Genomic DNA, 15917 nt, shown 5'->3' with positions numbered 1-15917 from the left:
GTGTTTTAAGGACAATCATTAATAATCCGTTTTAGAAAATTTTGATACCACTTTTATGGAAAATAAAAAAAATTATTAAAATATTAATTACTTTTTTCATTTCTCATAAAAACTTTCTTTAAATGAATTATTAATTAATATTCTAAAAACACACCTTTTTTTTTATTGATTTTGATAGGAGTGAACAGGAAGTCAATGAAATCTGACAAATCATAAATTATAGTGAAAAATAAATAAATAAACAATGGCTGTTTACCGTAAGGTACATGGCCTAGCTTGTACTTGGCGTTGTCTTCATCTCAAAAGATGATAATGGTGGCAGATGGAGAAAAATAAAAAACGTGTATCTGAAGAGGAGTCCACGTGTTGCTCATCTTTTACAAGTGACTTTTTTTGAAGGGAACCTATAGAATGCATAAGGGTAAAAGTCACTTGTAAAAGAAGAGCAACACGTGTTTCTCAAAAAAAAAAAAAGAAGAGCAACACGTGGACTCTTCTTCATATACACGTTTTTTTTTTCTGCCACCTGCCAACGTTATCATCTTTTGAGATGAAGACAACTCCAAGCACAAGGTAAGTCATGTGCCTTACAGAAACAAGTGCAACACGTGGACTCTTCTTCATATACACGTTTTTTTTTTCTGCCACCTGCCCCCATTATCATCTTTTGAGATGAAGACAACTCCAAGTACAAGGTAGGTCATGTGCCTTACGGAAAAACAGCCATTATTTTATTTTTTTTTTTCACTATAATTTACGACTTGTCAGACTTCAGCGACTCCCTGTTCACCCCTACCAAAACCAATAAACAAAATATAATAGTAAAAAGAAGTTTAAGGCTGCTTGTTTCATCTATACCGACACACTTACATCATCAATATGACGCTGCTGCTGCTGCATCGACTTTCCTATTCACCAAAAGTACAACTTTTGAAGGCAAAAACTGTGTAAAACCGGACCACCGTGACCATACCTAATTTTCTGCATATCCATCCATGCTTAACGCAATAGTGGCGCGTAGGAAAAGAATATCTTTTAACGAAACAGTGCAGATACGATAATATATTTTAATCCCTTCTTCTGTTCAAATTGTAAAATTCATTACATATTTAAATAGTTTCACTTTTTGACCAAAATATCTATATTAAAAAAAAAATTCGGTTAATGTGTGCCTTTAAGTTATCTATTTTTTAAAATATTTTTTCAGAAATTGAAAAAATTGTCAATATTTTTTTAATTTTTAAATTTTTTTTCTAAAAATAATTAATTATTGTGTGCCCTTAGGGCACATATTAGCAAAATTCAAAAAAAAAAAAAAATCTCTAATACCACATAAATTCTAAATTTGACCAAAGAACAAGATTTCTTAAGCTTTTACATCAAGGGTGTTGTCAATCCTTCTCTACTTCAGTCCTTTGGGTAGTTTTCTCTCTCAATGTACGTTGACTTAATAAATTTATATATAACTAGGGTTTCAACCTTATTTTCTAAAAACTCTCTTATAATTATAAATTATAAAATTGGCCCCCACAAAAGAAAATTACTTAAATACCTTCCTTTAAATTTTTTTTTTTTTTTCCTTTCAGGTATTACAAATTCTAACATCTTTACATTCAAATTCCTATACTAACTTAGTTTAGTATGCAATTCATGTAAACCATCTTCACATATATCATTCAGATGACATCAGAAAGGAGAAAACTATGATTCTTAACTCAAAGATAGAAGAGAAAAGGGAAGGAGCTGTCACTGATATATGTTTGTTCATTTTTCTTTTAGTCCAAGAAAAATTGAAAAAATCTCTTCCAAATTTCATATCGACCACAATTTTATTGCCATAAGTTTTGCTCACATGCTTCTAGAAAATTAGAAAATACAAAAGTCAATTGTATCATTATAAAGCTTTATGGTTGTGGTTAATTAATGCAAGATACCTACTTAAAGGTTGAAAAAAATAAATCAACCTTCATTAAAAGTTCCAAAATAACACCAAAGATAATCTATTAAAAAAAAAAAAAATGAAGGAATGCATTCTCAAATAGACTTATCAAACGTAACCAAAGTGCATGCCTCAGCTATATCTATAAATACCTAAGCACATAAGCTCTTCCTCTCATGCCAGTCTTTTGAAGGACAAGAAGCATACATTAAAGCTTTTGCTAATTGCACCATTTCAACACTAAGTTGTTCTCTCACCTCCCAAAATGTCTCACCAAATTTGCATGGCTACTGCTCAAACCCAAAATCCAGATGCTAAGGTACATCGTCGCTCAGCAAATTATCGTCCAAGCTTATGGGGGGACCATTTCCTCTCTTATTCTAATAAATCCGAGGTATATATGTCTTCCACCTGACATGTTAGGCTACATAATAAAATTAATATTCTAATATAAATTGCTGTTCATTTCATAGCCAATATTCAAATGTCATGGTCTTAAAATACATCATCTTTAAATGACAAAAGATGCTTATAAACAGTGGTAACATGTTAATTTTTTATTTCGATTTCCAACTTTAGGAAACCATTGATTACTCGGAGCAAGTCCAAGGGTTGAAGGAAGAAGTGCAAAGGATGTTGATGGCTCCCATCGATAATCTTCTAGAAAAGTTGGAGTTGATTGATGCAATCCAACGCTTAGGAGTGTCCTACCATTTTGAAGGTGAGATTGATGAAGTATTACAACAAATTCACAAGTATCATTATACGTGTGATGTCCAAGAAAGTGATGATGCTCTTTACACCGTTGCACTTCATTTTCGATTACTTAGACAACAAGGTTATAACATTCCAAGTGGTAAGCACTCTTTTGGTCGGTTATTTGTTTATTTAAGAAAACTCACTCTATGTTTGGATGGAGGGAGATAAGAGAAGGGAGCAGGTGATTGGAATTTTCTAAATTTTAATGTATTCTGGCTTCCTTAAAATCCTTCCCCTCTATTCTCCTCACCTCTCCCTCCTCCTCTTTTCATTCCAAACATATCCTTAAACAAGATAAAAGTTAATTTTCATGATCAAGCATTCACTTCCATCATTATTTTCATATCATCTACTAATGGCTCACGCATGTCTTGTGCTGGGTGGTAAAGTAGATATCTTCAACAAATTCAAAGACAATATGGGAAACTTCAAGGAATCACTTACTAACAATGTGAAAGGAATGTTAAGCTTTTATGAAGCTACACATATGAGGGTGCATGGAGAAGATATACTTGATGAAGCACTTAAGTTTACTACCACTCACCTGGAATCAATGGTGATTAATTTCAGCCCTCCTCTTGCCACACAAGTAAGCCATGCTTTAAATCGGCCTATTCGAAAGTGCTTGCCAAGGGTAGAGGCTAGGCAATACTTTTCTATCTACCAAGAAAATGCTTCACATAATGAAGTTCTACTAAACTTTGCAAAATTGGATTTTAACATGTTGCAAAAACAACACCAGAAGGAACTTAGCCATATCTCAAGGTAAGTTCATTAACTATACCTCACTACATTGTGGTTGTAATTATGCTTTCATTAGACATGATTTGACCAGCCAGTTTTTGTTAAATTGTAATTTAGGTGGTGGAAAGATATAGATGTTGCGACAAACCTATCTTTTGCACAAGATAGGGTGGTGGAGTTATACTTCTGGATTTTGGGAGTGTACTTTGAACCCCAATACTCTCTTGCTCGGAGGATACTTACCAAAACAATTTGCATGGCATCAATCATAGATGACATTTATGATGTACATGGCACACATGAAGAACTCGAACTCTTCACAGACGCAATTAAAGAGCATCATCACTTTCTTGGACATCACACGTATGATGTTTCCTGTGAATTTGTTGTAATACTTCATCAATCTCACCTTCAAAATGGTAAGACATTCCTAAGCGTTGGATTGCATCAATCAACTCCAACTTTTCTAGAAGATTATCGATGGGAGCCATCAACATTCTTTGCACTTCTTCCTTCAACCGTTGAACTTGCTCCAGGTCATCAATGGTTTCCTAAAATTGGAAATCGAAATAAAAAAATTAACATGTTACCACTGTTTATAAGCATCATTTGTCATTTAAAGATGATGTATTTTAAGAACATGACATTTGAATATTGGCTATGAAATGAATCACAATTTATATTAGAATATTAATTTTATTATGTAGCCTAACATGTCAGGTGGAAGACATATATACCTCGGATTTATTAGAATAAGAGAGAGGAAATGGTCTCCCCATAAGCTTGGTCGATAATTTGCTAAGCGACGATGTACATTAGCATCTGGATTTTGGGTTTGAGTAGTAGCCGTGGAAATTTGGTGAGACATTTTGGGAGGTGAGAGGACAACTTAGTGTTGAAATGGTGCAATTAGCAAAAGCTTTAATGTATGCTTCTTGTCCTTCAAAAGACTGGCATGAGAGGAAGAGCTTATGTGCGTAGGTATTTATAGATATAGCTGAGGCATGCGCTTTGGTTACGTTTGGTAAGTCTATTTGAGAATGCGTTCCTTCATTTTTTTTCTTTTTTAATATATTATCTTTGGTGTTATTTTGGAACTTTTAATGAAGGTTGTTTTTTTTTTCAACCTTTAAGTAGGTATCTTGCATTAATTAACCACAGCTATAAAGCTTTATAATTTTCTAGAAGCATGTGAGCAAAACTTATGGCAATAAAATTGTGGTCGATATGAAATTTGAAAGAGATTTTTTCAATTTTTCTTGGACTAAAAGAAAAATGAACAAACATATATCAATGACAGCTCCTCCACTTTTCTCTTCTATCTTTGAGTTGAGAATCATAGTTTTCTCCTTTCTGATGTCATCTAAATGATATATGTGAAGATGGTTTACATGAATTTCATACTAAACTAAGTTAGTATAGGAATTTGAATGTAAAGATGTTAGAATTATTGCTAATAGCTTAAACTTTTCAGATGATGGGTAAATTAACATGATACTAAAACAAGAGAGTCTTGAGTTCGATTCATTTTTTTACTCTACAATTGGTAATTTGTCAAAAGAGATGTCACTTTTAACGTCTTCATTTTTTAGAGGCAAAACAGTTTGTCTTGGTTACATACCTTATCTTATTATTTTATCCAAAAACACAAGCAATTGTTATCAAGCCTATTTTACATATGTACTTAATTAATGATAATTTTTCACGTAATATATATATATATACACACACACCTCGGAGCCATTAGAATAAGAGAGGAAATGGTCTCCCCATGATGTCTGGAAATGGAGCAGAGGCATAACTTAAGCCTTATTAATGTGTGCCTCTAGTCCTACAAAGTTCAAACACTAGCATGAACGAAAGAGATTATGCGCTTAGGTACTTATAGATACAGCTGCGGCACGTAATTAGAACCTCCCTTCATAGACCTTTTTTTTGTGCTAATTGATTAATTACCTCTATATAGAATGCAATTTAGATAAGCTTACTAACTCACCTAATACGTGTAAAAGAATAGTTCACAAAATTCATTCTCTCTTATCTAGAATTACATGTTCTTATGTGGTTTTCTCACAAATTGAAATTTCAAATCCCTACATGTCGGTGGACAAAGCCATGCACAAAAGGACATATTGAGCAAGTGGGAGATGACATAGATTGTATATTATGAAAGAGATATATCTAAACCAAACCCAAAATTTAGATAAAATAAATCAACCAACAAATCCATTTAGTAATCCACTACATTAACAAAATATATAAATCAAGGTATAAGGATTTAAGAAAACTAACCTGAGCTGTAGAGGTGAGAGCTTTTTCTTCTTTATGTCTTAGTGAGTGAAATAGAGTGTAGTATTACCAAGTAAATAGGGAGGCGTTGGATTGAAAACTAAAAAGGTAGGCGCTTGTTTTTTAGTGATAGGGAGAGGTAGGGTTTTGTCTTCTTCTTCTTCTCTCTTTTTATTTATTTATTTTTTTTATTTTTTTTTAGTTAAAATGACATTGCCGTGTGTGTTTTTTTAACAAGGTGGGACTGGGTTTATTTTACTGCAATGTGACTTTCCCTTTTGTTTTATTTATTAAAATTATTGTTATTATTATTATTTTTAATGACAACCACGTCACTTTCTTTTTTTGGTCACTTTGAAATATCATTTTTTTAATTGTTATTATTATTAAGAAAAGATAGAAACACCATGAAATCTTACTTCTTGCAATTATTTTTTAGCAAGTGTTCTTTTAAAAAATGTCAGGGAAATATAACCTCAATATTGTTTAGGTAGATTTATTTTACAGAAATATAACCTCAATATTTAAAAAATAAATAAAAATAAAATTTGTGTATTTTATTTGGCAAAACCACTCCATTTGAAGGAAAAACCATTTTCCACTTGACATCTCATTAACCAAATTTTGTTAAATTAATATTAAGAATGTTGTGTACAAACCTGCCCGCAAATTTCCAAAGTCATCTTATTTCATAGTTAAAATACATTGATTTCAAATTTCAATTAAAGATTATTTTAAAATATTTAGTATTACATTTTTTTAAAAGTTTTTCAAAGCTTGACCATGTTTGACCAAATATTGACCAAGTTTTGCAGACTTTGACTACTCATTTCTCACAATCTAACTGTCTAACTGTTGTCATACTTTGCCAACACCAATATCTCACCACATTTTTCCAATCCAACAGTCGGATTTTGGATTTGAGTCTAGAGCATTATGGATGTGTTGTTGTACCAAGACACTAAGAAATTTTGATTGAGCTCAAAATCTATCAAAACCAATATTTATCCCACTCTTTCAAACTAATGATCAAAGTTTTAATCTAACTCTGGCACAAGATGGATGCGTGTCGTTGTATCCACCTATCATGAAACTTTGTGGTGGGCCTTTTTGTGGTTAAAGTGGGCTGGGCTGCCTCCTGCGGTATTGAGCCCGAGTATTCTGAGTAAGGGAGTTGAGATCGGTCCAACTGTAACTCCATTTGGTCCGGCTTGTGCGCAAACTATGTCTTGTCTGCCAGGAGCACTCTTACAGCGGGCAGAACATGGTGCTTATCTTCTGTTTCTGCTGCAGAAGTAACTTTTCTCTAGTTTCTGCTGCAAAAGGAACTTTTCTCCAGTTTCTGCCGCAGGACTGACTTTTTTGCTATGTAGCAAAACTTTCTGAAGTGCAATAAAGTTTCCTGCTGTGCATTAAAGCTGTCTGCTATGCTTTAAAGCCTTCTGCTGTGTAGTAAAACCTTTTGCAATGTGAATGACTACTCTTCGTTTTTACTGTAGAAATACTTTTCTACTTCCTGCACATAAACAAATCTAAAGCCCAAAGAAAATACCCATCAAACAAATGTTAGTTTAAATGGGTTAGCATATTCTCAAATATATACATACATATATGAGTATATATACTTATACGTATTCACATATACATATATAAAATATATTTTGCAGAACATGAGAAACAAGATATATGTATATATATATTTATGGCAGGATAATGATTAGTTTGTGTCAACAGTGAAACACATAATAACAAATAAAGAAGAAAGCTTCCGCAAAAAAGGTTTAGCTAGTATAATAGCTAACACGGTATATATAATGAAAAGGTGCTACAGCAGAATAACTAGTACAAAAAGTAAAGATACCACAGCAGGACAATTGATGCAGCAGATGTGATAAAAACGTGCTTCGGCAGGATGACTAAATACAACAGATATAATTTATAATGAGAGACATCAAATATATTTGCAATCAAAATCAAGTATTGAATCTTCCCATAAGATAAGTAAACCAAGAAAGAACCTAAACCCCAACTTGATCAATCTTGTTATAGGTTTTTGCCATCACAGTTGTGCATTTTGGAGAATAAGCTTAAATGGCTACCAGTTATTATTTTTGGGGACATCAAAGAGTGGGTTTGCTAAGAGGGAAAGAAAAGATGGTCTATTGATGCATGCCCTTATTCCTGCCATATTTTCTCTTTGTTTTACCACTTTCTTTCTTTCTCTCTGTTCTTTCTTTACTCTTAGTTTCTTATTACTCTCCTGTCGTGGGTTGTTTCCCCTTTTCGGTCTTTTCTTTTCCTGGGTACCTCTCTCTAGGTGCTTAATACTCTCTTACCATGGGTTTTTCTCCCTTAAGTGCTTCCCTCCATTGGGTTTCTCTCTTTCAGTGTTTTTCTCTCTTCCCCTGTTTTTCCTTTTCTTCCTCTATTTTTTCCTCCTCCATTCCCTGGGTACCTCTCTCTGGGTGCTTACTACTCTCTTACCATGAGTTTTCCTCCCTTAAGTGCTTCCCTCTATTGGGTTTCTCTCTTTCGGTGTTTTTCTCTCTTCCCCTGTTTTTCCTTTTCTTCCTCTGTTTTTTCCTCCTCCATTCCCTCCTTTTTTTCTGCCTGGTTACCTTTCTTTTATAGCAAACTGATTCAACGAAATTTCTCCCTTTTACCCCTAGGGCTTCACCAACTGTTTTTGGTTTGTTGTGGGCATCCTTTCAAGATTACCCATTCACTCATTGGTTGCCCAGACTACTGCCATTGTTTAGTTCATGTCTGCTGCACCACTACCCATTTCACGACAAAATTCCTTTTTGTTTGTTCCTACTGTATACCTCTACCTCATTACCTAGCTCTATGGCATGCATAAGATTGTCTCAACCATTTATTACTTCTTTTGGGTAAGATACCGTCACAGCAAGATATATTTCCCAAAAGAAGTCACGGCAGGAAACCAAATATAGACCCCCTTTTCCCCCCACCACCAAACCACACCCTCTGAATCCCCTTGACCATGAGCCCACCTCCCTTGTATTGGCTGGGTACAGGTTGGTGGTGCCTTGGCCCCTCTGTGCTTGCTCTACTATCTTCTGTGATTGCCTCCCATGTCGTTTCTGCCGTAGCAGATTATCTTTGTTTTGGTCTGCTGCGTGTTTTGTCTTATTTCTTCATGCGTTTCCTACTTTGTCATTTTCCTTTGGTTTGGCTTTTCTTTCATTCACATGATTCCTACTGCTGACACTTCTTGCCGTTCCTTGTTTCTTTTCATCGTGCTTCTTCATATCAGTTTTCACGCTTATCCTTTTATACAAAAGAATTTGGGCTTTTGTGGGCCAGATAATGTTAACTGGATAAAAGGGGTCTTGGGCCCAATTTGTCTTTGTCTAGCGAAGTCATTCTTCCAGGAAATTGTATTATGCGGCAGATTTGTATTATGCGGAAGATCTGTATTCTACAGCAGATCTGTATTCTTCGGCAGATTTGCGTTTTGCTATAGATTGCTTTTCCTTGCATTTCTTTCTTTGGACCTCGCTTGCTCTTTGGTCTTCTTGGTGGGCCTTTGGGCCTTGCTTTTTCATTGGACTTTCTTCCTCATGGGCTTTTGGATATGGATTTGCAAAAATGGGCATCAACAAACTTCAATCAATAAAAATATACAATTCTCTTCCAAGTGAGTTAAAAATAATGTCTTTAAAAATTAAAATGCTAAAACTATTACCACTTTTATTAAAAAAAAAAAAATTATCTTCTTTTAGTGTATAACTGACTGTTGGTTTTATTCATGTGAAAGTTTTAGAGTATAGAATTCATAGTGTTCCACACCAAGAAGATAGAAAATCTCTCTCTTTCTCTCTCAACAAAACAAAATTGAAATCTGCAAAGTAAAAAATAAAAAATAAAATAAAAAATCTCAAACCTCATTTTTTTTGGGTACATATTGCTGGAAATTTTGCCACTCTCTCCATTTAAAGAATAAAAAGTAATTTAAGCTTCTTTGTCGCTACATTGGACCTTCTTTTTTGTTCCTTTCAGGTTTGGCTCAGCTTCAAATTTCTCTCTCTCTCTCTCTCTCTCTCTCTCTCTCTCTCTCCTCTCTCTCTCTCCTCTCTCTCTCTCTCTCTCTCTCTCTCTCTCTCTCTCTCTCTCTCTCTCTCCTTGTTTATATAGGAGATCTTTTACTTTGTGTTTGTTTTACCCTTGATAGTGGTAGGAGATAAAGAAAGAGACCAATGTTTTATCCTGATAAAATAAATTTATTCAGTCACTCTTGTTTAGCTTAGCTTTAAGCTTTTACACAATCCATATTTATTACATTGTTCATCATTCACTGTTTTTGACATAGCCCATTCAGCCAATCATAGTTTTGGGGGTGATGTAGCATGAGTTTCATAGTAGTTGTTGACAAATTTAAAAATTAATTTTGTGAAAAAAATCAATTAAATATAACATTTTAAGAAAGATTTAGAGATTTAACTATATTATTAATTTAAAAATAGATTTTAGAAAACTTGAATAAAACAATTTAATTCATAATTTTTCATCTAATTAAACAAGCAAGTAGAATAATTTTATATTAAAAAATTATTACTTAATTGATACACACACATATATATATACATCAATTTAGTTATTGCCTTAAACCCCAAAATACATGAAGCTGGCCTGCCCTTTTTAAAATTTTGGGGTATAAGTCAACATTGCAAACATGATTCAAACGTTTAAATTTCAGGTGGGATATAAGTTGCATAAACCAACTCCCAAAATACATGAAGTTGTGCTATAAAGTACTCTTGGATGTTTTTGAAGAAATTGAAGAAGAGATGTGCAAGAATGGAAGATTATACTGTGTTTACTACGCAAAAGTTGCAGTAAGACACTATTAATTCACTTGAAACCACTCTATTTTTTTCCCCATTAATTCTCATTTTATAACTATCAATATTTTATATTTTAATGTAACTAGATGAAAAAACTTGTTCAAGCCTACTTTGAAGAAGCCGTATGGTTGAAAGAAAAATATATTCCCACAGTGGAGGAATATATGAGTAATGCACTAATATCTTGTGGTTACCTCACGCTTAGCACCATATCTTTTATTGGCATGGGAGATATCGTGACCAAGGAAGCATTGGAATGGGTCATCAAGGGGCCGAAGAATATTGTTAGAGCTAAGCATCAATCATAAACAGGCTAATGGATGATATTGTTTCCAATGAGGTACATTTAGCAAATGTTATATGGCACACAAATTATTAGTGGATCTTATTGAGCATTGTGACTAAAATCAAGGGACGTTAATTATTCTATATTTAAAAAAAAAAAAAAAAAAACTTGAGAAAAATCATTAAGTCACATTTGTGCTACACTTTAATATAAGTAGCTTGTAATCCTATGTATATACATGAATACACTTAAAAATATACTATAAGATGCATATTATAATACTTATATATATAATATAAATACTATTGATAGTCATTTTTATATTTTGTTAACTTTTTAAAAAAATTTGTAAGTATATTATTAGGTATAAAATATAAATTGTCTATTTTTTTTAATTATTGTGAAACACTTTTTTTTCGATTCATTTATTTTAGACTCTTTAGTTTTTGTACTTAATAATTCACTTGAATGAATATTTATAATGTGGTCCCACATTTAATTCTAAAATTTAAAAATAAAACTCTTTAAGAATAAATATTTTAGGATATATGGCACAAAATTGAATCTATATTTGGAATAAATATTTCTCTCAGTTTCACTTATTATTATTATTATTATTATTATTATTAGTCTGATCACAATTGAGTTTTTTTTGTTATTAATATAAATCCCAAATCTACCCAATATATGTCTAACATGGGACTCAACACACACCTGCACAACACATACTTAATCAATATCCAATCAATTTGGGGCATCACAATTTTAGTCCAATTAAAAGATCCTCCTACATGCAGTATGTACAAAAATTATAAAAATAATATAGAGAATGTACAAATTCACTCGTAATAACTATCTTCTTTCTTTTTCCAGTATTTTTACTTCAACAATGTATATGAGAGACTAGTTCAGTACTACAAAGAATTAAATCCACGTCTACGAATTGATGACATGGTTCAAATTTTGTTTTTGAATCTGGTAAATAATAGTGTATATATTGTTAGGTCTTAAATAACACGGTATTAGATACACCTGTAAATTTTCAACTACTGTCACTCACTAGTTTTATAGTATTTTTATTAATTAATAGGCTGATATGTGAGCTAAAGATAAACAATAAGTGAAATATTATATGCTTATAAATTTAAATTTAAGTGCTCTAAATAAATTATTATTATGTGAACTTTAACTACTAAACATATAAATATAAATAAATAATATATATATATATATATATATATATATAATTAGCGATAATCCTAAAATGATTCATCGATATTAACCAATACCGAAAGATTTCATTTCTCTAATTAAAACAAAATGGCCTCCGGTACAATATTAACTCTTTTACTCATTACATATTTTGGGAATTTAGGAGGTGTTTGGTAAATGCACTTAAAAACTGAAAATTGTTATTTGAAAACATGTGTGAAAATATGTGTAATGTTGTTTAAAAAATGAAAATTGTTGTTTGAAAACATCTACTAAACACCCCCCTTTTTTACAGTTTGAGCAAGAGAGAGGGCACGTTGTCTCGGGCGTCGAATGTTACATAAAGCAATATGGTGTCTCAAAGCAAGAGGTACATGATGAATTTCGAAAGCAAATCGTGAATGCATGGAAGGATATAAACAGAGAGTGTATTAGACCTACTGAAGTGCCAGTACCTCTCCTTACACGTGTTGTCAATGTTGCACGAGTTATGGATTTACTCTACAAGGATGAAGATGCATACACACATCTTGGAGGAGTGATGGTAGAGGATATCACCTCAATACTTGTTGATCCAGTACCAATTTGAAGATATTGATGCTAGTGCTCATTATGAGCACAAAATTATAACTAAGTGGGTTTCTTAAATAAAGATTTGATAAACTGTCCTACGAAGTCATTATAAAATAAATGTCTAAGTGTCTAGAGTGAAAATTTTACTTGAACTCCAAATTACTCCAAGTTAAGTGGTGGTACTTCAGAATAAATATTGTTTCAATAGGTGATTAATGTGTGAGAATTATTTCTACATTACTTTTCTCATACTGTTCCATTTTGTAGAACTCTGCCTTGTTAATCCGCATTAATATATGTTTCTTGTACATGTGTTCTAACAATGAACAAATGATTCAATGCGACAATGCACTGTCTCTTCTACATAATAATATTTCTCTTCTTCTTTTTTTTCTTTTTTTTTTGCAGTTTTAAACTTGTTTTTATTTAGTTTATATTTAATCTCTGAATTTGAATATGCCATTTAGAAAAAATAAAGATTAATTCTTTTAATTGTAGACATTGAAAATCCCAAAAACCTAAGGTGATTAAAAAAAAGTTATTTTATTCACTATGGATTTAAACTATCCGTACTAAGTAAGGCCTAAATTATGACATTTTTAATTTTTGAGTAGGAGGTAGAACAGAGACAAGATTCAACTCAACATCATTGCTTTGATATACTAATGAAATATCGGGGAAAAAAAAGTAGATGAAAAGGAATAATAGAAGAAATTAATGTGATTCGGTCACTGAAAGCTGTGTTCACAACATTTCATTGTTTTTTGTAATCTTTTTAACATTAAGCATGTGATTTCAAAAAAAAAAAAAAGAAGAAGAAGAAGAATGTTAATGATCTAAACATGTGAATCTGGTCATTAAAATTGGAAAGTTGACTACCTACCTAATTAACAAGTACAAAAGTCATTGATGGCTAAGTGAATCATGAAGCATTGATAACATCACTTTCCAAATTTAATTAGAAATGTAATGTATCCATAGCACTATACATTTATTTTTGAAATAGATAAAATTTTACTTTAGTTTAAACTAAGTGTATATGTGTGTGAAGCAAGAGAGTCAATCTCATATTGGAGGTTGTACTGGTTTGGCCAATGGAATGATATATTTCGGTACCGATCAGTACCAGTATATCATTTTGGGTTTACTGTTATTTTATATATATATATATATATATATATATAATAAAAGTTTACCATAAAATATTACCTCAATTAAGAACAAATTATTTATGGTTTTAGACTTTCGCATCAACTAAAAGAAATAGAAAAAAAATACAATATAAAAAACAAAAAGTTTAATTGTTCATTTCATACTAAAAAACAAATAATACAAATAAGTTATCACTCTGCCCTTACAAAAATTCAAAAATTAGAACAAAAAAAGCTTTTTTTTTTTTTCGGCCTGTATTTAAACTAGTACGAAACGTTGGAGTTTTAGTATCGGTGCATGTATTGGTATGGTACATAACGGTCATACTGGCCATACAGTAGGATTTCCTCTTCCTTGGTGTGAAACTCACTTCTAGAGACTAAAACTTTTGCCTTTACCTCCCACACCCTATAAGCACTTATACTTGTGAAGTGACCATTGCACCAAAGATTCACAATAGCGTAGCACATTACATTGACACTTAGAGATTGATCGATATGATTGGATGGGTGGAGCTATGTATATATAGTCTAGGAGTTCAAATGACACTTTTGCCCTTTCCTTCCACACCCTACAAGCACTAATTCTTGCGAAATGACCACTGCACCAAGGGTTCGCAATAACGTAACACATTACATTGACACTTAGAGATCGATTGATATGATTGGATGGGCGGAGCTATGTATATATAGTCTACGGGTTCAAATGAACCCCTGAACTGGCAATTGTTTTTTTTTTTTTTTTTTAATTTTTATAATATATAATTTATTTATTTACTTTTATTTAACCCTCATAAAATAAAAATTTTAACACCCTCTCATTAAATTTTGTTTTTTAAACCTAGCTGGAATAAGCTTAAATTCTATGATCCTCTAAATAATATTTTGGTCTTTTAAACAAAAAATAAAAATTCTAACAACAAATAAATTTTATCTAAAATTTGGGAGATAAAAAATAGTAAGCCCAACAATAAAAGTATAAATTTGTTCCTCTCAAAACTTAGAAAAAATTCATTTAAAACTTAACAAATTTGAAATAAACTAATGAAAAATTCTTAATTTACATTGTATTTTCAATGTAAGATTTACATTGCCTCTAAACAAATACATATAACATTGTACACATTAATTTAATCTGCAATGTAAATCTTACATTGATAGTACAATGTAAACATATAATTGTCCTAAACCAATATAATTAATTTAATTTTTAGTAACAATAATCAGCATATTCATTGTGTTAGGAAACAATATGTTTAATGAACTTGTAGTTTATTTTTTATTCTCTTGCTAGTACATGCTATAGAAAAAATTGTAATAAGAAAACCACATAGACTGTAAAATTTATATATCTCTAACCTAAGATTCATTTTTTTACTGGCCCCCTTAGAAAAAAAATCCTAAAACCACTATTAGTCAATAAATGAAGCCAAGTGTTTAATCGAACTCTTTGCTTTCAAAAATATAAAACACATGAGAATTGATCATTAATAAGTCATTAAGCACATATGCAAAATAGAAATCACACCAATTCCTTGTTACTTTGGATAAAATGAGAAGATAGATATGACCAAGACAAACCACTTACTTGCATCTCAAAAATAAAGATATAAAAGTCGATGCATCCAAAATCCAGTGATAACTTAAATTAATATGGGATTTAGGTAAAACATCTTCACTTATATCATTAAGATGAAATCAGAAAAGAGAAAATAATGACTCTTATCTCAAATATGGAAGAGAAAAGGGGAGGAGCTGACTCGGTTATATGTTTGTTCATTTTGATTTTAGTCACAAAAAAAAAAAAAAAAAAAAAAAAAAAAAAACTCTTCCAAGTTCCATATCGACCACAATTTTCTTGCCACAAGTGTTGTTCACGTACTTCTAGAGGTCAGAAAAAGACATACAAGTATACAACAACCGACTATATCGTTATAAAGCTTTATGGTTGTGATTAATGCAAGATACTTATTAAAGGTGGATGAAAAAAAAATTCAAGAGAGTGAATTAATGACTTAACATTTGAAAAAATAAAAAAGAGACTGGAACTCATAAGGAATGTTATTACCAATGTGTCTGGTTTTTTTTTTTTTTTT

At 31.7% G+C, this 15917-nt stretch overlaps 1 pseudogene; it reads left to right on the top strand.

Annotated features, from left to right (window-relative positions):
• Positions 1–2057: 2057 nt before the first annotated feature.
• LOC115968183 lies at positions 2058–12686 on the top strand (annotated as a pseudogene).
• The last annotated feature ends 3231 nt before the right edge of the window (positions 12687–15917 follow it).

This window comes from Quercus lobata, chromosome 11 (genome assembly GCF_001633185.2).
Source record: "Quercus lobata isolate SW786 chromosome 11, ValleyOak3.0 Primary Assembly, whole genome shotgun sequence".
Lineage (NCBI taxonomy): Eukaryota > Viridiplantae > Streptophyta > Magnoliopsida > Fagales > Fagaceae > Quercus > Quercus lobata.
The sequence above is the reverse complement of the archived record's forward strand: the minus strand, read 5'-3'. Positions and strand labels throughout refer to the sequence as shown.